The 21,917-nt window shown below is 39.6% G+C and overlaps 1 protein-coding gene across 1 annotated transcript in view; it reads left to right on the top strand.

Annotated features, from left to right (window-relative positions):
• Window positions 1-21,917, top strand: part of LOC110214560 (guanine nucleotide-binding protein G(q) subunit alpha) — a 411,313-nt gene that overhangs the window by 36,305 nt on the left and 353,091 nt on the right. The gene's annotated exons all lie outside the window — the stretch shown is intronic.

Here is a 21,917-nt window from a genome sequence, read left to right as displayed (position 1 = left end):
AGAAAGAGTAGGACATATTCAGGAAATTTCAGTTAGCTTGGTTAAATGGAGACTATTTGAAAGATGAAGCTGGCAGGGTAGGATGAAGTTGGACTGAGGCCCTCTTCAGTAGGGAATGGGGGCCAATGAAGATTTTAACTAGAAGAGGATATTTTCATACATGTGCATAAGGGAAATTAGAAGGAATGGGGGAGAAGGGAAGCTCCAATTACAAGGTTATTGCAATAGTAAGGACAAGGAATGCTGAATGTGGCATACAAATAGAATGAACCTTCCTCTAGGTAGTATCTGACAGTTTCTACAAAGTAGGCCTGGCAAATTCCCATGATACTAGGCCACTGAGCAGAGTTTCTAGGGCAGGCAGGCCATTATTTCTTTCTCTATGCTGGTATAAACAAGGAAAAAAAAATAACGCTGGCATTTATATAACACCTCCCAATTTACAAGGTGCTTTATTTTATTTTATTTATTTTATTCAGAACTGAATAAACAAAAAATAAAATGAGCATTTCCATATACAAAACAGATTCAACATATAACTTTCAAAGTTTTCCTGCTTTACAAAACGCTTTACACCCATTAGTTCTTTTGGAAAAAAAAAAGCATGCTGTCTCACAGGTTGACGGCCAGAAGCCTAGTGCCCTTTGAGATTGTCCATTCCTGTTCTCATATAGTGTCTGAAGTATATTCCATAAGCAACAAAAGCATCCCTCCCCCGTTGGGCCATACCCAAAGGTGAGGTGGAGCTGGTAAGGGCAGAAGGAAATGAAAATAGTGCTAAAGAGAGCAACAGTAGACATAGGATCTAAGGTAAAGGACAAGAATATAAAATGTTTTTAAAGGTATGAAGTATATAGCAGCTTCACCACAAAAAAGTGAATAAACTTGCCTTGATAATTCTCAAATTTAAACTGTACTCTTGGCCTTACTTAGTTTTAGAGAGATGTTATAGTGTAGTGAAAAGCACATTAGATCTGAAGTCTTGGCTTTGTCACTTACTAGCTAAGTAAGTCTCTTAACTTTTCTTCTCATCTGTAAAATGGAGATGATAATACTTGCATTCCCTATTGCACAGGTTTATAAATGTAAGTTGATAAACTACATTTCTAAAGCACTGTTCTCAATGAAACCTTTAATTTCAGTCTTTCCTGTGACCCAGCATCAGAAGTCAGTAGCTTAAAGTTTTTGTATGTGTTGTGTAACATTTTTGCATTGCTTATGATGCCTCTGGTGAATGTTTATTGTGCTCAGTTGTGCTTTGGTGGGGTGTGTAATAGGAGTATAAGTCAAAGATGTGCTTCCTGTCCTCAAGGACTTTGCAGTCAAATTGGAAGACAATTCAAACACATATAAAAGAACTCTAGAACTCTAGAACACTATCACATACTCCATATTAAGTGTTTAGGAATTCAGAGATGAGAGAGATCACTGTGGGCTAGAATAATCCAGGAAAGGCTTCATGGAGGACTTTGAATTACCCTATGAAAGATGGATATAATTTCAATGAGGCAAAGAAGAGAAGGGGTAGGTATTTCAGCCAACCTAGGCCCCAAAACTTAAACTCTGGGAACAGCTGGTTGAATGATTTGATATGTGAAAGTAAAGTAATGGAAGCAATGTGAATCACACCTAACTGGCAAGGAAAAAGGACACCATATTTAAGGGTAATAGATTAGGCAGTAGATGTTTAGCAAGTTGATAGTCACCTGTGTGGAAACCCATGAGTCTAAAGGTGGGAGGCAGGGTGGAGAACATTTGGGTGATGGCCAAAGGAGGGAGAAACAACTGTGATATAGTCATGGGAATATGGAACCATCAGGTCCCTTGGATAATTTGGGTGATGAGTTAACGCTGCAGAGCACAAAGCCATCAGAGAGAGGCATGATATAGTTATGATGGGGTCCTTAACTATCCAGACCTCTTCTAGAGGCCTCTTTCTAATAAAAGAAAGCAACTGAACAATTCTTTGCTCACCTTGTTCTTAATTTCATCCTTCAGGTAGCAGAGGCAGGAAGGTGAATTGCTCTTCTTGAGCTGATTCTATCCGATGAGGATAGAATGGCTGGCTTAACTGGTGCTAAATAGAAATGACAGGAACCTTGGGAATTTTCAATAGTTAAGGAAAGGAATGTAGAGCAGAATCTAACATGTACCCTAGACTTCAGGAAGCAGGTTTCAGAGAATGAAGGGATAGGATAAGAAGGATTCCATAATCTGAGACTGACAAGAAAGGGGAGATGAGTTCAAGAGGAGCTGAAGTCTCTTCAGAAATAAAATTCTGACAATCCAGTAATAATTGATTATGATGAAGTAAAGGGCCAGATGTCTAAAGAGATGAATATGAGTAAATAGGGAGCTAGTTTCAAAATTCTGATTTTAAAAGAACATGTAAAGGTGGGGGAGCCCTACCCTTAGGTAGAGAGGGTGTAATATTCCACTGTCCTTCTAAAGCCTTTCAGCATTGGGTAGGTTGGTGAGAGGTTTTGGCTGAGAAATTGTGGTATTAACTAGGGAGTGATGATAAGGAAGGAATAATAGTGAGGTCAGAGGGTGATCAAAGGATTTAGAAATGGATGGGCTCTTACTGGTCCTGGAGTGCAACACCTTCATTTGCATAATAATAACTACTATTTTATATAGCTGTTTAAACAGGATCATTTGATCCTCAGCACCACCTTAGGAGACTAGTGCTATTTTCATCTCCATTTGGCAGATGAATAAACTAAGGCAGATTGGCTTAGAGTCCCATAGCTAGTAAATGTGTGGGGCCAGATTGAATTCAGGTCTTCCTGACTCCATCTAACTGCCTTTTGTTAGGAAACTGAGACTTGGAGAGCTTAATGGAATTGCCCAAGGTCACAGAGGTCAAATCTAGAGCAACACAAAGTCCAGCAGCCACACAGAAAGCAAGAGAGATTTGGGGGTCAGTACTCAGTGTCTTGTACCAGGTGAACAGCAGTGCTGGATGAGACAGGAGAATTCCAATTTGTCGCACTTATTGTTCTATGGGCTTGTTTGAGTTTAAAACCCAGACTTATCTGGCTGGGTCAAGTTCTATAGTTTTTTTTTTTAATTCACCTCAGCTAGAAACCTCTTGCTGCTGCTGTTGCCCTCATTAACTTCCATGGCAACTGTGGATTCTTCCCAGTGGCTGACAGAAGCCATGGCAGGTAACCTAAGACAAATATAACAGACTGAAAGGGTTCTAGGAGAGTAGCATAAGAAAAGCTATTTTTGGTTTTGACTTTGTGTTCCCAGTGTCTAGTATAGTACCATATACACAGTAGGTCCTTATCCACATGGTCCAAATGCCAATTGTGTGTTTACCTGAAAGACTGTTTTAATGGAGAACTCATTCAAAGCAAGCACTCACAGAGGTCAGAAGAAGCAGTGAGGTTGCTTTCAAGGCCTCTCTAAAGAACTTTAGTATTGATTGTGAAATATGGGAGATGCTGGCGCAGGACCGCTTAGCAAGGCATGCCTGTATCAAATAAGGTGCTGTGCTCTACGAGCAAAGTAGAATCACAGTAGCACAAAGGAAACATGAGATGCACAGTCCAGAGACATCTCCATCCCATGTGTTGAAATCCCCTATTGGTGCCCAACCTGTGGTAGAGTCTTCTGAGCTCCTATTGGTCTGATCAGCCACAGTTGGACATACTGTACCTTGACCTCAACATTATGATGTCATTGCTCCTCTTCAAGCAACAAGAAATGCTTGTTGAATGAAGAAAGAGTGCAGGACTGGGAAGGCTAACACCCTAATAAGCTAATTCTAGCGATAGGATGAATAACAAAAAAGGTTATTAAAATTGTTTTGCTAGTGAGGGGTGTCCTGGTTAAGAGGAAGATAAGGAAGGGATGGATCCTTTGTTTGGTGTAGATAAGGACAGAAGGGCAAATACTCACATCCTTTTTAACTTCTGTTCTCTCCACCATGGACAATAATTTTCAGACTGAGAAAAATAGGGAAAAAAGATTTAGAAAGGGAAAACCCATGATAAGTAAGGAGATGATAAAAGAATACTTAGCTGCTTTCATTTAGGTCAGAGTACTTGGCCTTTATAAATCACATCCTGGGGTACTGGATAAATGTGATTTTGGAACCATTGTCATGATAAATTATGGTAAATAGAAGAGGTATCTCATTTTTGAAATGAGATTAGATTAAGTGACCTCTAAGGAAACCCACTTACTATAAAATTCCTTTCTTCTGGATTACTTTCCATTATATAGATATACATTTGCTTCTCTTTTAAGAGATAATATAGTATAGCAGATAGAATGCTAGGCTTGAAATCGAGAAGACAGGGGTTTAAATCCAACTTCTGACACCTGTTCACTGTTAACTATGTACAAATAACTTCTGAGCTTTAGGCAACACTTTAAAACTATTAACTAGTTGTTGTTGTTGTTAGGTCATTTCAGGCCTATCTGACCCTTTGTGACCCCATTGGGGTTTTCTTGGCAAAGATAGTGGAATGGTTTGCCATTTCCTTCTCCAGATCGTTTTACAGATGAGGAAACTGAGGCAAACATGGTTAAGTGACTTGACCTGGGCTGTTGTTTGTCCTTCCTCTCAAAGACCAATGACATCATGGAGTTGTTGAGGTTTAGGGGTGCTGGGACCCCAAAATCAAGACACATAGGTCCTACATGAAAGAATTCGACCCAAGCCTTCTTTCACCCAAAGACAAGGTTTATTAGAACATCAGTTGGGGGTGGGTGAGATTTAAAGAATCCATTCTTAAGGAATCTAAGCATTTGTATCACTAATGCAAGCAGGTCAGATTTAAGAATCTGAGCCCTTGGCTAGACTCTTAAAGAATCTGAGCACCTTAATGGAGGCCAGATGGGTCTTATATGCAGAAAGACTGTGGGAGGGATCTAGGAGTGGCCAAGTAGTCTGGGGTGACTGGAGAAGGGTTCTAAGGAGGATCTGGATGGGAGTGGCCAATAAGTGGGGTGACTATAAGGTCACAGAAGGCCAGGGACCTACACCACCATGGCCAAGGGAGAATGGAACCTAGATAGGATTAAGGGTGGGAAGTGGCTGAGGCCTTAGGGAGGTAAGACAATGGAGGGCTGGGCTAGGTTAGGGTAACTGAGGACTGTAGGGGATAATAAAAGGCCAGTTGATAGGATTATAGCCTCAGGCCAGTGCAGAGGCTTGGTCTTGTGGGAAAGTCCAGGGCTTTTCCTTTTTGGGGTCCAGATCCCAAAGACATGATCTTTTCCTTTTAGGGGTTCAGATCCCATCCCCAACAAGGTGATGACTCATGTGTGAATTGGATTTAAGTGAGACAGAGTTACACAAAGTTGTCAGCCTCACTCTCTTCCAAAGTCATCAAAGTCCAGTGGCAACACAAAAGTCAAGATGACTAGCAATGGCCTGGGATGCAGTGGATGATACTGGCGTCTTTGATGTCTGACCATCTTGAAGTGCTCCACAGCACCTGCTTCAACCTGCCTTCATGGCCTTTGGAACAAATTGTTCTCATCTACTTATTCTGTTGAGGTTTAGGGTTGGGGGTGCTGAGACCCCAAAATCATAACATATGGGTCCTTCCCGAATGAATTTGACCCAAGCCTTCTTTCAGCCAAAGACAAGGTTTATTAGAGCATCCATCATATTGGGCAGACTCTTAAGGAGTCTGAACCTTAGTGAGTTACTGGCTAGATTTTAAGAAAATGAGCACCTTAATGGAGACAAGATAGACTTTATATACAGAGACTGTGGGAGGGATCTAGGAGTGGCCAAGTAGTTTGGGATGACTGGAGGAGGGGTCTAATGGAGCCGGCTCTAGCTAGGATTAAAAAAAAGGTGAAGGCCTTGGGTCATAGGGAGGTAGGACAATAGAGGGCTAGGTAACAGAATTGGGAGATTGGGTGTAGGTGATAATGAAAGGCTAGTTGATAGAATTATAGCCCCACAGGAAGGCCAGAGATTTGACCTTGTGGGAAAGTCCAGGGTTTTTCTTTTTTTGGGGGTCCAGATCCTATCCGCATCAATTCCACTGGGGGAAACCTTCACCTGCTTGGAGTAGACATCACTGATGGGTTTGAGGCCTATTGGTTACCCTGATTTAGCTGGTCTACCAAAACCGTTTTACCGGAGTGTGTCAGCTGCGCATGCTGCTACTTCTTGGAGTCATAAATGAGAGTTGGGTGAAGGTGGACAACAAAGGTAGATAAGCAGCCCTGAAGAGAGCTTGGCAAGCTCTTACATCAGAGGGGCTAGTCCTCCCTGAACAGCTAAGTAAGTGTCTGAAACTGGATTTGAACTGAGGTCATCCTGACTCTAGGCGTTGGCACTCTACCCACTGCACTGCCTAGCTGCCTCATCATATCAAATATAAATGCATTGTGATCTTCATTGTTCCTGTACCATAGTTCCCACACTGATGAAATCATGGGTCCTTGATATATTGATGTATTGAAAAGCTAGAGAGAGTTCAGAGGAAGGGGACCAGGATGGTAAAGGGTCCTGAGATCTCTGCCATGTGAATTGGTTGAAACAATGGAAGATGTTTATCCTAGAAAGAGAAAACTTCACTGGGGATATGCTAATTACTCTCAAGTATTTGAAGATCTGTCATTTGAAAGAATTATGTTTGTTTCACTTGGTTAGGAGACTAGAACTAGGAGCAACAGGTATAATGGAATGGTGAAATTTAGGTGTAAGCTGTAGAGGCATATTTGGACTTGATCTAAAGAAATGCTTCCCAACAGCTATGGTTATCTAAAAATGGAATGGTCTAGGTCTGGGGTCTTCATGAAAGAGCCAGTTAACCACTTTTGTGGTGCTGTTGTAAAACAGATCTTTGTTCAGGTTTTGATTGAACTAGATGGTGTCTCAGGCCTCTTCTGGTTCTTAGAATCTATGTGATTGACTAGACCAGGGGTGGGGAACCTGCGGCCTTGAGGCCACATGTGACTCTGTAGGTCCTCAAGTGTGGACCTTTGACCCTTTGAGTGCAAACTTGGATTCAGTCAAAGGGCCATACTTCAGGAACTTACAGGGCCACATGTGGCCTCGAGGCTGCAGGTTTCCCACCTCTGGACTAGACCCAAAGTGTTTTGGTAAATAAACTGAAAGTCACCTTGAAAGGAAATCTCCAAGGGAGTGCCTTAGGGTTTTATTCTTGACCCTATACTCTTCACTTGTTTTGATGACATGGATGAAAGCATAGCTACCATGCTTATGAAATTTGGGGACGGGAGGGATAAGTAATACTTTGGATGACAGAATAAGGAACTGTGAATAGGGTGCATTGGTGTGCTAAAGCTAATAAGATTAAATGCAGTAGGCATAAATAAAAAATTCCTAAACTTGAGTTAAAAGTAATCAGTTGGCCAAGTATGGCAAGGAGGACACAAGACCTGCAGTAAGTTCATGTGAAAAAAAAAGTCACAGAGATGGCATGCTCACTATGAGTATGTGACAGATAAGAAAATAATATGATCTTGGGTTTCAGTAACCAAAGAGTAGGGTTCAGAGAGAGGGAAGTGGTCATCCTCCTGTACTCTGAACTGATCATAACACATTCAGAGCGTTGCCATTTCTGGATCATATATTTTAGAAAAGGCTTTTACACTTTGGAATAGTTGTAGAAGGGGGTGACTTGGATGGTGAAGGAACTTAACATTTTGCCTTAAAAGCATACTAGGGCTGTTAAACCTGGAGTAGCAAAGAATTGGAGAGTCCATGTTAGTTCACATGTATTGGAAAGGTCATCCTATGGGAGATGGATTAGATTAGTTCTGTTTGGATCATGAGGGAAGACCTAGGACAAATGGATCAAAGTTATGGGGAAGCGATTTTAGCTCAACACGCATGTGTGTATATATATGTATGCAGATATAATTCATATTTAATCAAAATAATATAGGTGATGCTGACCAAATGTGCCATACTAATCCACTGTTAGGGTTTTACAGCTTCCTGACTATATGACAGATGCCACAGTACATAAGTTCTCAATTTGATAACATGTTTATCTGTGATGTAAAAAATAAAACAAACTGTCAAGATCATAAGTGTCTTCAATGAATTTGTGTTTTTCTACTTGAGTTCTGTCAGAGCAGCGTACCTTAAAATGTTTTCTGTATAGGTAAATGATGTTCTGTTATGTATCAGAGTTAATGTCTGGATCTGTGATGTTGTTATTGTGGGAAATTCCTGGCAAGGAAGCTCCTTCTACCAATGGAGATCATGAGACTTGTCTGTAACTTAGAGATTTAAAATGTTGCTTGGAGCCCTTAGAGATGAAGTAATTTGTCCTTGCTAATAACACAGCTAGCCTGTATCAGAGGCATGCTTTGACCTCAACTTTTCTTGACTTGCAGTCTGGCCCTGTATCCATTGCCTCTCACTGTCATTATTTTTATTGAATAGTATAATGTCTAGTTTGCTCGCTAAAATTCATTGGTCTTTTATTAAGGCTTTATCCCAGTACATCTTGTAGCAACTATTTTCTAAAATATTCTTAGGTTTGTATTTATAGTACTGTTTTATCAGCCCACACTTGAGGACTAATTACTGGTGTATAATCATAGCAAAATTAGTATGTCTATTAGTATAATCCATGACAGCCATTGTGATGGTGTGACTCTTGTGATGGGTTCAGTTTTTGGCAAGTTGCCATCCATATTTTGCTTATAACATCAGAGCAGGGTTGGTTGTTGTGTTTTTTTTTGTTATTATAGATATGCGATCTTTTTTTAAAATGACAACCATCCTCCCCTATTTCATTCTGTATTACTAAACAGCATGCCTCACTTTAGCCATGAAGTAGCCACTATTTGGACAAGATCTGGCACTGGATGGAAAGGTATGGGTAGTTATGAGTTGCACCATTAAAAGGAGTACATGCATCAATGATATCACAGCTCCATGGAAAGTATACAAGTTGCTGTAGAAACACAAGAGGAACGTGTGTGTGTGTGTGTGTGTGTGTGTGTGTGTGTGTGTGTGTGTGTGGAGAGAGAGATTATTTATTTTTAGTTTTCAACATTCACTTCCATAAGATTTTGAGTTCCAAATTTTCTCCCCCTTTCTCCCCTCTCCCCACAAGACAGCATGTACTCTGATATAGGCTATACGTATACATTCATATTAAGCATATTTTCTCATTAGTCATGTTGTAAAGAAGAATTAGAACCAATGGGAGGAACCAAGAGAAATATATATTGCTGTTGAAAGGCTGTCTGGTGTTATCGAGTAGGCTAAGTGCTGGAGATATATAGATAAAATAAAATAGGCTGGGTAAGGGAAGCTGAAGGTCTGAACTAGGGTGGTGGTCATGTGTAGAAAGAAGGAAAAAGATAGCAGATATGTTGCAGAGGTAGAAATGACAAAATTTGTCAACGGATCGAATGTGAGTGGAAAAGTGAAAGAGGGAAGTATTGAGGGTGAGTCTCAGGTTGTCATAAAAAGAATGCCGTCCTTGGGGTCAGTAAGTTCTGTCCTTTGAATTTGTCCTCTGATGCTAACCGACTGCATGACCATGGACAAGTTGTTTAACCTCTTAGTGCCTCAATTTCCTCATCTATAAATGGAGTCTAGCAATGCCAAACTTATAGGGTTGTTGGAAGGATCAAATGAAATAATGTATATAAAATACTTTATAAGCCTTAAAGCGATATATAAATGTCAGCCATGATTACTGTGTTGATTACTCCCTTCTCTACCTTGTTTGAGAGGTAGAGTGATCTCCTTAATTACAGCTTTTAGGTGATAGGTACAATGTTTGGTCCTTGATACTATGCTATGAACAGTGATGTACAATATTAAACAAATACGTTAGTCATTACCACAACTCCTTTATTCTCTTAAAATTCTCTATACTGAGGCATGTTTTTTAGTATTTTCTGTGCATATGAACTGAATAGTTTCTGCAGCTTTTAAAATCTGTTATACCAACCAAAGGAAGCTTGCATGAAGATGCAGTAGAACCAGTGCTGGAGTTGAAGTCAGAGGAGCTGGGTCTGGCCCTTCTTTCTATGACCTTGACCAAATCCCTTAACCCTTTCTAAATCCAGTTGCTTCATCTGTAGAATAGGCAGGTATGTCCTGCTCTTCCTTGTAGAGTTGACCTGAAGATCAAATAAGCTAAAACATGTGAACTTACAAAGCATGCTTTGTAAGCTCTGAAGCTGAGTTGTGAATATCATATCACCCAATGCTGAAGCGCAGTACTTGGCACAAGATACTTGTGAGTAGGGCACAACCCTGGTTCCAGCCCTTACCACCCTTCTCCTGAACTATTGCAGTGATCTTCTAACCGACCTCACCTGCTTCCAGGCTTTCACTCCTTCAATACATCCTTCATATTGGATATTTTAAAAACATAGGTTTGACCATTTTATTTAAGGCAATTAGGATTAAGTAACTTGCCCAGGGTCACACAGCTAGTAAGTGTCAAGTGTTTGGTCTGAGGTTAGATTTGAACTCAGGTCCTCCTAACTTCAGGACCGGTGCTCTATCCACTACGCCACCTAGCTGCCCCAACCATATTCCTTTTTTGCTCAAGAAGCGTCAAGTGGCTCTTCATTTCCTCTAGAATAAACACATACTCCTCTTTGTGTTATTTAAAGCCCTGTAGTGTCATTTTGACCTAGCTTTCCAAACTAACCTTGTGTTATTCCCTTTCATACTCACTCCAAATGCCATACCCAGGCCAGACTGGCCTGTTTGCCATATTTCATACATTGCATTTCCTCTCTTGCCTTCTTGTCTTTACTTATGTTCAAGTTGTTATTTCTTCTGTTGAAATCCCTAAGTCCCTTCAAGGCTTGGATCAGTTACTCCTCCTACTCAGGACCTTTCCTGATATCTCCCAGTTGTTAAAGTGTTTTCCCTTCTTCTCCCCATTACTCTGCATTTCCTTATTTTAAAAAAAATTTTTTTATTGGTATCTTTTGTTTTTATTTCCTAGATTTTCTATTCTATTCAGTCTCATCCGCCTTTCAGAGAGCCATCCTTTGTTTTTATTTCCTAGATTTTCTATTCTATTCAGTCTCATCTGCCTTTCAGAGAGCCATCCTTTATAATAGAATATTTTTAAAGGGAAGAAGAGAAGAAAAAATTCAGTAATACTAACCAATACATTGAACAAAAATCTGATAGTATATGCAATGTTCCATACCTGTATCCCTTACCCTTGCCCCCTCCCACCATCTTTGGGACCGCCCTTGTTCTTTATAATTTTTCAACATTTATTTTTTTATTACTTTGTGGTTATTCTTTCTATTGACTTTGTTGCAATCATTGTGTAGGTTGTTTACTTGATTTTGCTCACTTTGTTTTGAATCAGTTCATGTGAATCTGTCTATATCATGTTTGCCATTTCTTAAAGCACACAAATATGTTGTATTTATATTTATATTATCATATAAAACAATATGCTTATATATTATATACATATGACATATGAAAATATAATTATAACATGATTTTATATATAATATAAATAATTATATTTATATAAATACATATTTACTTTTTTGTAGATTTTTATATTTATTTGTTAGGGTACAGGTTGTATCTCTCAGAATATAAGTTTTTTTAAGGGGAGGGGTTGTTTTATTTCTGTATTCCTAGCAACTCGAACATTATCTTCCACACAGTAGGAACTTAACAAATGCTTATTGAATTTAATTGAATTGCTGAGTCATCCTCAACATCATTATAATCAATTTCAATTTTTTTTCCTAAGAAACTACTAGAGCAGGTTTTTTACCACTTATATAGTCTTGAATTTATTAATGCCAGACTTCATCAGTATGCCATCCCTTAGGTTCCTGATAATTTTGGATATTTCGTGAGATTATGTTTGAGAGTTGACAGTATGACAATTTCTTTTGTTTTATTATAATTATTATTATTATTATTATTATCTCTTGTGTAAGTAAGGCCTTATACTTAAGCAGCAGCTCTTAGATAAGCAGCCTTTCTTCTGTCGTTTTTCAGCCAACAAGTGAGTGAAGTTTTTGTACCATTTTTGTCCCCAGAGACCTGTGATTTAATTTGTATGTTGATTCCCTTTGCTAGAAAATGGATTCTGTCACTGCTGGCTTTGTTCTTTAACTGTGGTTTCTGTATGTCCTCCTGAGGTACTGGACTTTGAAGAAGGGTTTGGAAAATGGCTATGGGTTTAGACCTCCCTAAAACCTACTTAAAATATTATAGAGTAGAAAAACAAGTAGCACAGATTTTTTTTAAAAATCCTATTTCAGAACCTGCAAAAGAATATTGTGCAGCAATACGGTTCAATTAATTTGAGGACTTATTTAGAATAGTGGGGTTATAATTCCTATTGACTTATCTAAGACAGTGCATTTTTGTTTGCTGTTTGTTGTGTTTGTGTTTATCATACGGAGACAATTTTAGAAATGTTTAGATAGTGCAGTATGAAGCCATGTTGGCAAATTGGAGGGCTTCTGGTCATTCTCTCAAAATATCTTGGTCCTCATGCCCTCCAGTCTTCTTATGGATCTAAAACCTAACTAATGGACATGCTTGGTGCAAAATGATCATGATAATCTTGGCCAGTGGTGAATTCTTGAATGTCATTGGTATTTCGGTTTATTTCCTTCTCAGGGTCCCTTTATTTCTCAGATCTTGGTGAAACTAATACTGAGGGAAATAATCTCTTGCTCACTGCATTCATCGGAGACTCATAGAACATTTTTGCAGATGGTAGTAAAGTATCTGTATATTTTTATACAATCTTATATTCGGATTGACCCTTGGTCTTTGTATTCCAGTTGCAATCCTGAAAACTCAGTTTCAGGGAGTGAGTGTGTGGAGGAGCCACATTTCCTCATGTAAAGAAAGAAACCTGGGATTTAGCAAGAACCAAAGTGGAATGCTCATTGTGCTGTGAACATGCTACAATTTTGCCTAATAGCAGTATTAGCCCTTACCTAAGAAAGAATGTTCAGAAAGGTACCACCAGATAGAGGAGCTCCAAGTTTGTCTTGATTTAATGTCCTCTCCAGCACAGGAACTTTGTTTGTAATCTTCTTCATCAGTTTTGTGGAAATGTCAGAGGCAAGATTCAACAGGAAATAGAGTAGTTTGGTTTCTCTAATCCTGCTTGATGAATGATGCTTAGCTCAGTTAGGTCCTTTTAGGGCCTGGTTGTTAGGTTCCTAGTCCTAGACCATAGCCAATCTTTATGGCATTTGAAATCAGATCAGATGCCAGGCACTACTGCTCTTTAGTGGCTGCCTAAGATGACTATCAAGTGATGGCACTCCTGTGGAATTTTGATCTTGGGGTAAGAACTTAGGGCAATGTGTTTAGTGATGACGATGGTGATGATGATGAATACTAATAGTAACATTTATAGCTATGTGCCAGGGCATGGCTAGATGGGCATGTATAGAATGTATGGGCAACTAGGTGGCATGGTGGATAGAGAACAAGACCTGGAGTCAGGAAGACCTGAGTTCAAATGTGGCCTCAGACACTTACTAGCTATGTGATCCTGGGCAAGTCACTTAACTGTGTTTGCCTCAGTTTTTTTGTCTGTAAAATGAGATGAAGAAAGAAATGGCAAACTGCTCCAGTATCTTTGCCAAGAAAACCTTAATTGGGGTCACAGAGTCAGATATGACTGACATGACTGAACACACCATATGCTAGGTACTGTGCTAAGTGCTTTACAAATATTATCTCATTTGATCCTTACAACAACCCTGGGAGGTAGATGCTGTTGTTATTCCCATTTTACAATTGAAGAAATTGAGGCAGAGAAGTTAAGTGACTTTCCTAAGGTCATATAGCTAATATTTGAGGCCAGATTTGGACTCAGATCTTCCTGGCTCCAGGCCCAGTGTACTATCCAGCTGTGGAAAGAGAACTGGCCCTGAAGTTAGTGCACCTGGATGGATTCAAAATTAATCTCTAATGTTTACTACTTCTTTGCCTTTGGGAAAGTCACTTAGCCCCATCAGGCTTCAGTTTCCTCATTTGTGATATATGAAAGTCTGACTAAATGATCTTTGAGGTCATTTCCAGTTTTCAATCTATAATTCTATGACTTTAGGCCAGTTATATAGCTTTAGCTTGTGGGAACTCTTTTATCAGATCATACATTTCTTGTAGATCTACTTGAGCCCTTCCACCTACTCCATGTACAAGTAGGGCTACAATGATAGGAATTGAAGTCCTGATCTCAATTATTAGGAAAAATACATTTTAAAAAATCCATTCTCAGCCCTGGTCTCTATTGATGCCACTGGAATAGTATTACGGTTACACACAGGTCTCCCAGGTGCAAGTTAAGGTCACCTGGTGTCTTAGGTCTGGTTGCTGAGTACCCAACCAGTCTGCAGTGATCTGAACATATATTTAAAGGATAAGTGGTTTAAGAGCTAAATGAAAACCTGTGAAGCTCAGTCCAGCCTCTCATTTTGTAGATGAGGAGACCAAGTCCCAGAGAAGTTCAAGTGTCTTTTACAAGGCCATACAGATGATAAGGAATAGGACCTAAGTTTCAAATCTGCCCCCACTTTGATCCACAATATGTTTCAGATTTCATCAAAGCTGCTTGGTCCTTTTAGCTTTGGAGAATATCAGTGGCTAGACTACAGGTGCCCTGAAAGATGCCAATTTGTGTTTAGCATTACTGGCAAGAAGAAAGATAAAACTAGGTATCTGCAATGCCAGATTCACTTGAAAAGTAGAAGCTCTTTTTTTTTTATAATGTACAACATGGAAATTGTGTTGGTATGGAGCAATCTCAGCACTCTCATCTTTTAGCACAGATTCCAGAGATACCTATTTCCAGGGACTTGAATATGTCAAAATATACCCTTCAAATGAAAACAGAGTGTGGCTTTCCTACCAAGTCTGGGTCTGTAATGAATTCTAGAAACTGACTTTTTTTTTTTCGGCAAGATCAGCTCAAGTTTTAACAGCATGATGTTCATTAAGAAAAAACATACTCTGATTCTTTACCATCACACCCTTATTTTTATGTACATTATAGGTTTTCTTAAGTCTTTCAGTCGGTCCATATGCATGTCTTAAGTGCTTGCTTGTGTGCCAGGCATGGGGCCAATGGCTGGGGAAGGCTACCCTCAGGGAGCTCAAATTCTAATGAGACAACATGCAAATAACTATATTCATACAAAATACATAGAGAGTGGGTAAAAGGTGATCTTGAAGAGAAAGACATTAGCAGATGAGGAGACCCAGGAAAGGCTTTTTGGGATTTGAGCTGACTCTTGAAAGAAGTCAGGGAAGCTAAAAGGTGGAGGGGAGAAGGAAAGCGTTCCAGACATGGGACCAGTGCATAGGTATGGAGAGTCCTATGTGAGGAACGGCAAATAGGCCAGTGTATCTGGGTCACAGAGTGCATGGAAGGAGGAAAGGAGAGGGCCACATTATTACGAGTTTTAAATGCCGAACAGAGTGCTTTATATTTGATCCTGGAGGTAGTAAGGAGCCACTGGACTTTATTAAGTATGTGTGGGCATGTGACATTCTCAGACATGTGTTTTAGGAAAATCACTTTGCAGTCTAAGTGAAGGTGGATTGGAGTGGGGAGAGGATGGAGACAGGGAGGCCAATTTGGAAGGTTATGGCGGTGGTCCCAGCAAGAGGGATAATGGTGACTGTGTGAAGTGCACTCTGGCTGTGTGAGAAGGTTTGGTATAGCAGAGTTATTGTTTAGATAGAAACAATATAGTTTAGCAGAGGTTGGATATGTAAATGAGTAAGAATTAATAGTCAAGGATGACACTGAGCCAGGGTGACTGAGAATTGGGGGGTATCTTCTGTAGTAATAGGGGATTTTGGCAGAGGGGAGGATTTTATGGGAAAGATAGTAGATTCTATTTCAGATGTTTTTGGAACATCCAGTTTGGGATATATGAGAAGCAGCTGATAATCTGAAACTATAACTTAGGAGACAGACTATGGCTGGATAAATAGCTGTATGAATCATCTCTATAGAGATGATAACTGAACCTGTAGGAGCAAATGAAATGAAATAAGTGATCTAGTAGGAGAAGGAAAAGCATATACGGTAGTACTTACTACTTGCGAGGCACCATGTAAAATGCTTTACAAATATCATCTCATTTGCTTTTTACAACAGCTCTAGGAGGGAAGTGCTATTATTCTTTTCTTTTTCTTTTTTTTTGATTTTTGGTGAGGCAATTGGGGTTAAGTGCCTTGCCCAGGGTCACACAGCTAGTGTCAAGTGTCTGAGGCTGGATTTGAACTCAGGTCCTCCTGACTCTGAGGCCAGAGCTCTATCCACTGCACCACCTAGCTACCCCTATTATCTCCTTTATACAGCTGAGGAAACTGAGGCAAACAGTGGTTAAGTTACTTGCCCAGGGTCACACAGCTTGTGTGACTCATTTGAACCTGATTCAAACTCAGGTCTTCCTGAGTTCAGGTCTAGCACCCTATCCTTTGCACCACCTACCTATATCTTCAAGGTTCTAGTATAGAGGGAGAAGAGAAAAGGGCCCAGGACAATGCCTTGGAGGTCATGTGTGATAGTTGGCAGTTGTGACTTGGATAAAGGACCAGCAAAGGAGAACAGTCCAAAGAAACTTTTTTTTTTCATTTCTACTCCCATTGTTTTGACACACAGATAGTGCCCTGGACCAGGAGTCAGGAAGACTTGGGTTCACATTTTAGCTCAAACACTTACTAGTTCCGTGACTTAACCTCTCTGCCTCAGTTTCTTTTTCTGTAAAATGAGGTTAATACTAGCTTCTACCTAACAGGATCTCTGTGAGGATCAAATGAGATAATATAGAAAGTGCTTTGTAGTCCTTAAAATGCTGCATAGGTATCTATGATTATTTGTCACATTAATACTTTTGTGGGTTAGCTGCAGCCTAGTTGCTATGGTAGTCATTTTTTCTTTCTATTTCATGTTTGCACATCCCTTTTCTGAACTTCTTTGAATTTCTCTCGTCTGACCATGATGATCCGGATGAGATAGTTGTTATTGCTCAATCAGTGGTGACTTCATACTAGATGCTGAGTTTCTTTCTTTTGGAATAAGTCCCCATTGGCAGCATCAGAGGAAACAATGTTCACCTTTCCCTCCAGGGGATAATAAATAACATGGACGGGAAAAAGCAAAGAAACCAACATGTGGTACTTTAAATTAAATGGTCAGACTGCCTACTAATAGAGAAGATGGGAGGAAGGAAGTAGAATCAAGTCAGTCCTATTACCATCACTCTGTCACTAATGAAAATGAGCTGAGTTCTGAAGCCAGAAAAAGGATTTTCATGATTAACTAGATGAGGAAATGTTCCAATCTCACTCCTACCCAAATTGGTGGGCTATTTATTCCTAATAAGAGTATCAGAGTTATTTTCCTACAGAAAAGGAAGCAAAACTTTTTGTTTCAGTCAAGCCTCTGGCTGTTGTTGAACTTGGATTTCTACAACAAGTGACTTATCTATTCCTATAGAATCAACGTAATACTGTACTGGATTTAACAATTTTAGGTCTGGGGGCAAGCACCACAAAAGCCCCAAGGCAAGCAGCATTAAAGCTATCCTTACATCATCTTTAAGACCAAGTCATTTGTGGGGAAGGGAGACCTTGGTGAGAGACGTTGGACCTGAGGATGCTGCAAGGCTATGGCTGGGGGAGCCCACTTACAAGGATGGGGTTTGAATATCAGAGCCAAGCAGGGCAAAGGAGTAACTTACCTCGGGCACAGTTAGCTAGCTAGGGTGTAAGAGATGGAAGAGATAGTTACAGTGTACCAGATAGTATAACCTAGTAACTTCCTCTTTTAACTAATTATTCTTGCTAACTATTTGTTGAACTTAGTTGCTTCTTTTTCTTGAAGTGTGCTCTGGGAAAAAGCCTTGGCCTACCCTCCCTTGGATTGCAATTCTGCTAAATGTTATTCTGCATACACTAATACTAACATTGTTTTGCATATAACTTGGACCCATTTTGAATTTTTTTTCATGGGTCTATCACAAAAGGTCTTCCAAAGGGAGTTAGTTAATTATTAGCAAAAGGAAAAAGAAGATTTAAATGTGCTTCCATTTGGAAATGACTCAGGCTTGAAGGGAAAGGTGGTGGTTAATGTGGAGCATAACATAAAGACCTTTGTGGATTGTAATTGGTCACTTACATATCTGTACAGGAATTGTTTGTACTTAAGTGGAAGTAGCTGGAAATTAAGTCATCAGGACCTCAGGAAGTCAATAAGCAATCTTGGGGTAGATAAGATTTCAATCTGAGGTGATAAGAGCTAGGAAAAATATTGCCCCACACTTTCTGGAGGTAGAATAACAGTTTCGTGTAGGTCTTGAGGTTATTTTTGTTGTTGTTCATTCATGTTAGTTGTGTTTTATACTTTGTGACCCCATTTGGAGTTTTCTTGGCAAAGATACTGGAGTGGTTTGCTTTTTCCTTCTCCAGCTCATTTCACAGATGAGGAAACTGAGGCAAACATGGTTAAGTGACTTGCCCCGAGTCACACAGCTAATAAGTATCTGAGGTCACATTTGAACTCTGTTCTTCTTGACTCTGGGTCTGGCACTCTATTCACTGTACCACCTAGCTGTCCTCTTAAGATCATATGTGCGTATGTATGAAGGAAGGACATTGAACTATGGTAGAAGGAATCCTTAGAGGTCTTTGATTTGCTTCTGGCAATGACCACACCTGTACCTCACTAATGAACCGACCCCCAAATTGAAAAAACTAGATTTGTTGGCAGATAAGTGAGGGGGAAGTTGCAATGTGCTTCTTCACTTTACAAAAGAATTCATCACAGAATTCCCCTAATGCATCTACAATATGATTTGACTTATACAATTTCAGTTTCACATAAAACTTTTCAGAACCGTCATCTATTGTAATGAAGTAAAATATACCTAAGCCATCCACTAAATAAGGTTATTAGTCATTTTATCAAATCACCAGGGGCCAACTGTAGTGAGTGGTCTGTGCCTATAATCTCAGCTACTTGTGAGGCTGAGGCTGCCTGCTGGAGCCTGCTCTTGGTGGCTATTAAATTTTCAGTGTGAACATTTGCACCTTGAAAATTGGCAAATCTACAAATCAGAGCTTGATTTATTGTTCTGTTGATTGCCTGGACTCAAGGAAGTGATGGAGAAAATGTTAATAATGCAAGTTAACCTTAAAAGTGTATCATGGGTACATTTTTTTTCTTTTATGTAGCTGGTTGTTAAACGTTTATCAGTATGCTGCTGCTGGCAGATCTCATGAGCTCAGGAGCTCTGAGCTGCAGTGAGCTAATATGCCAGTGAAATTGTCTGCTTTAAGTTTGTCGTTAACATGATGAGCCCTGGGGAGTTAGGGGCCACAAGATTGCCTATGGAGGGGCAAATGGACTCAGTGTGGACATTGAGAAGGTCAGAGCTCCCATGATCAGAGTTGAATTGGTCCCATGAGTAGCCCCTACTTTTCTAACTTGGGTGAGATAGCGAGACCCATTTTTTTTGTAGTTCAAGATGACTCTAGTTTATCTTAATTTTTAAAAATTGAATTTATTTTTAATTTATGGAATGAAATAAGCATTTCCATAACACAGTATAATAAAAAAGATAGTTGCACATGAAACTGCAAATCTATGTACAACTTGCTATTCCTTTTAAATATACAACAAAGTTATCGTGTAAATTTCTTTTTTTTTTTTCATCTCTCTTCCCCTACCCTGGAGATGGCCAGCATTAGACACAAATATATATATGCGTGTGTGTCTCTTACTGTGTCTGTGTGTGTATATATATGTGTGTGTATGTGTGTGTGTATGTATATATATATATGTATAAAATTATTCTATTCATACTTCCATTTGTCAGCTTCTTTCTGTGGGTGCAGATAGCATTTTTCTTCATATGTCCTTTATAATAGGCAAAATAATTTATTCATTCAAAGTTGATCTTAAAACAGTATTTTATCACTGTATACAATGCTTTCTTGGTCCTGCTCATTTCACTCTTCATTATTTCGTGCAAGTCTTTCCATTTTTTCTAAGATCATTGAGGTCATCATTTCTTATAGCAAAGTAGTATTCCAACACAATCATATACCACAACTTATTCAGCCGTTCTCCAATTGATGGGCATCCCTGTAATTTCCAGTCCTTTGCCACCACAAAGAGACACAATCTTTAAGGAAAAAAAAGGAACAATCAGAAAGTCCATATTATATTATGAGCATAAAGATCTTGATAAATAGATAAATCAAGATTCATTCATATAGTATTTGTTTTGCTTACAATGAGAGAAATGCTTGTATATCTGGCACTGTATTCCTCTGGAATGTATTAATTTTGTTTGCATTTTTTTTCTTACCATAGTTACCATTGTACTTTTATCGTGGAAGCGGCAGGGTACAGAAGAAGGAGGACTGCCTTTGGCGTCAGAGGACCTGGGTCGAAATCCCACCTTTGGTGCTTATTGCCTCTGTGATTTGGGGTTGGTCTCTGGGCCCTGTTATTGTCATTTCTAAAATGACAGGTTGAACTAGATGGTCTCTCTGGTCCCTTCAAGCTCTAGATCTCTATAAATTATAAGAGTGCATTGTTTCATTGTAGAATAGACAGGAACAATTATACTCTGGTGCCATATGGTCTCTGACCTGGAAACAGAGAGCTACTATCAGTACTCCCAGGACTGCCCTAAGCTATTCAGGGGTGGCATGAGCCAGCCTGGCACTCAAAAAGTTTGTACCATCTACTTGGTTCTCATGGCCTTTGTTTCCCTTAACATTCCTAGTTTCTCATCACCCAGGACCTTGGGAGGGTGGGTATGGCAAGATAATACTAGCTCACCAAATCCTTAGGTATAAGCACTGATGGGAAATCATGTGTGGTGCTGGATTACAGAGTTAAAGGTTAAGGTTTTTCATATGGCAAAGTTCTTATTGTTTAATCTTTGTCCTACGCACCAATTAGAAGGAATTGGATTTACTCATTCTAGACACCTTTTGTCTAATTTCCCAGCTAATCATATCTTTGATAGTTGTTCTGTTATTTTACTGTGGGTTTGGTTGGCCAGCCTGCTGTATCTCAGTTGTCTAGAATCTGTTTCTATAGCTCTCCATCATGGCTAAGCAGATGTCCAGGTGAGCCCATCCATAGAATTAATTATGTACTCTATGCTACTGGTCTTGGAACCAGGACCTCGTATTTGTCCTACCTAAATGGATGTCCTACCTAAAACGGATGATAAAATTTCATCCTTTCTTTCGGCGAGGCAGTGAGTTTAAGTGACTTGCCCAGAGTCACATAGCTAGTATGTGTTGTGTGTCTGAGGCCGGATTTGAACTCAGGTTCTCCTGACTCCAGGGCCGGTGTTCTATCCACTGCACCACCTAGCTGCCCCCTTAAATTTCATTCATATCTTATCTTTAGATTTCAAGTCTTATGACTTTTCACTTTTCCTTGGGCATCACCATAATCTGGCTTGGGCAGCCAGGTGGTACAGTGAATAGAGTCCTGGGCCTGGAGTCAGGAGGACCTGAGTTCATATCCATCCTTACACATTTACTAGCTGTATGACCCTGGGTAAGTCACTTAACCTGTGTTTGCCTCAGTTTCCTCAGCTGTAAAATGGGGACCATGGAGAAGGAAATGTTAAACCATTCCAGTATCTTTGCCAAGAAAACCCCATAAAAATAAAGATTAAATGACTTAACAACAACAAATACTCTGGCCCCTAGAAAGCTGCTCTTTCTTTCATCTTGAATAATCATTCCTTTTCTAGTGAGCTTGCCTGAAACAGAATTTGAATGCCAGATATTATTGGCTAGCTTCATCCTTGATGGTAGATTATCTATTCTACCTACACTAACCTTGTTACCTGCAGCTTGGGCCCATGGCTTCTCATGCCCTTGGTATTGTGACTTCTGATCTTAGACCAGTTAAACTTTAGAT

Source organism: Phascolarctos cinereus, unplaced genomic scaffold (genome assembly GCF_003287225.1).
Source record: "Phascolarctos cinereus isolate Bilbo 61053 unplaced genomic scaffold, phaCin_HiC Scaffold_4;HRSCAF=312, whole genome shotgun sequence".
Lineage (NCBI taxonomy): Eukaryota > Metazoa > Chordata > Mammalia > Diprotodontia > Phascolarctidae > Phascolarctos > Phascolarctos cinereus.
Note: the sequence above shows the minus strand (reverse complement) of the source record. Positions and strands in the feature narration are given on the sequence as shown.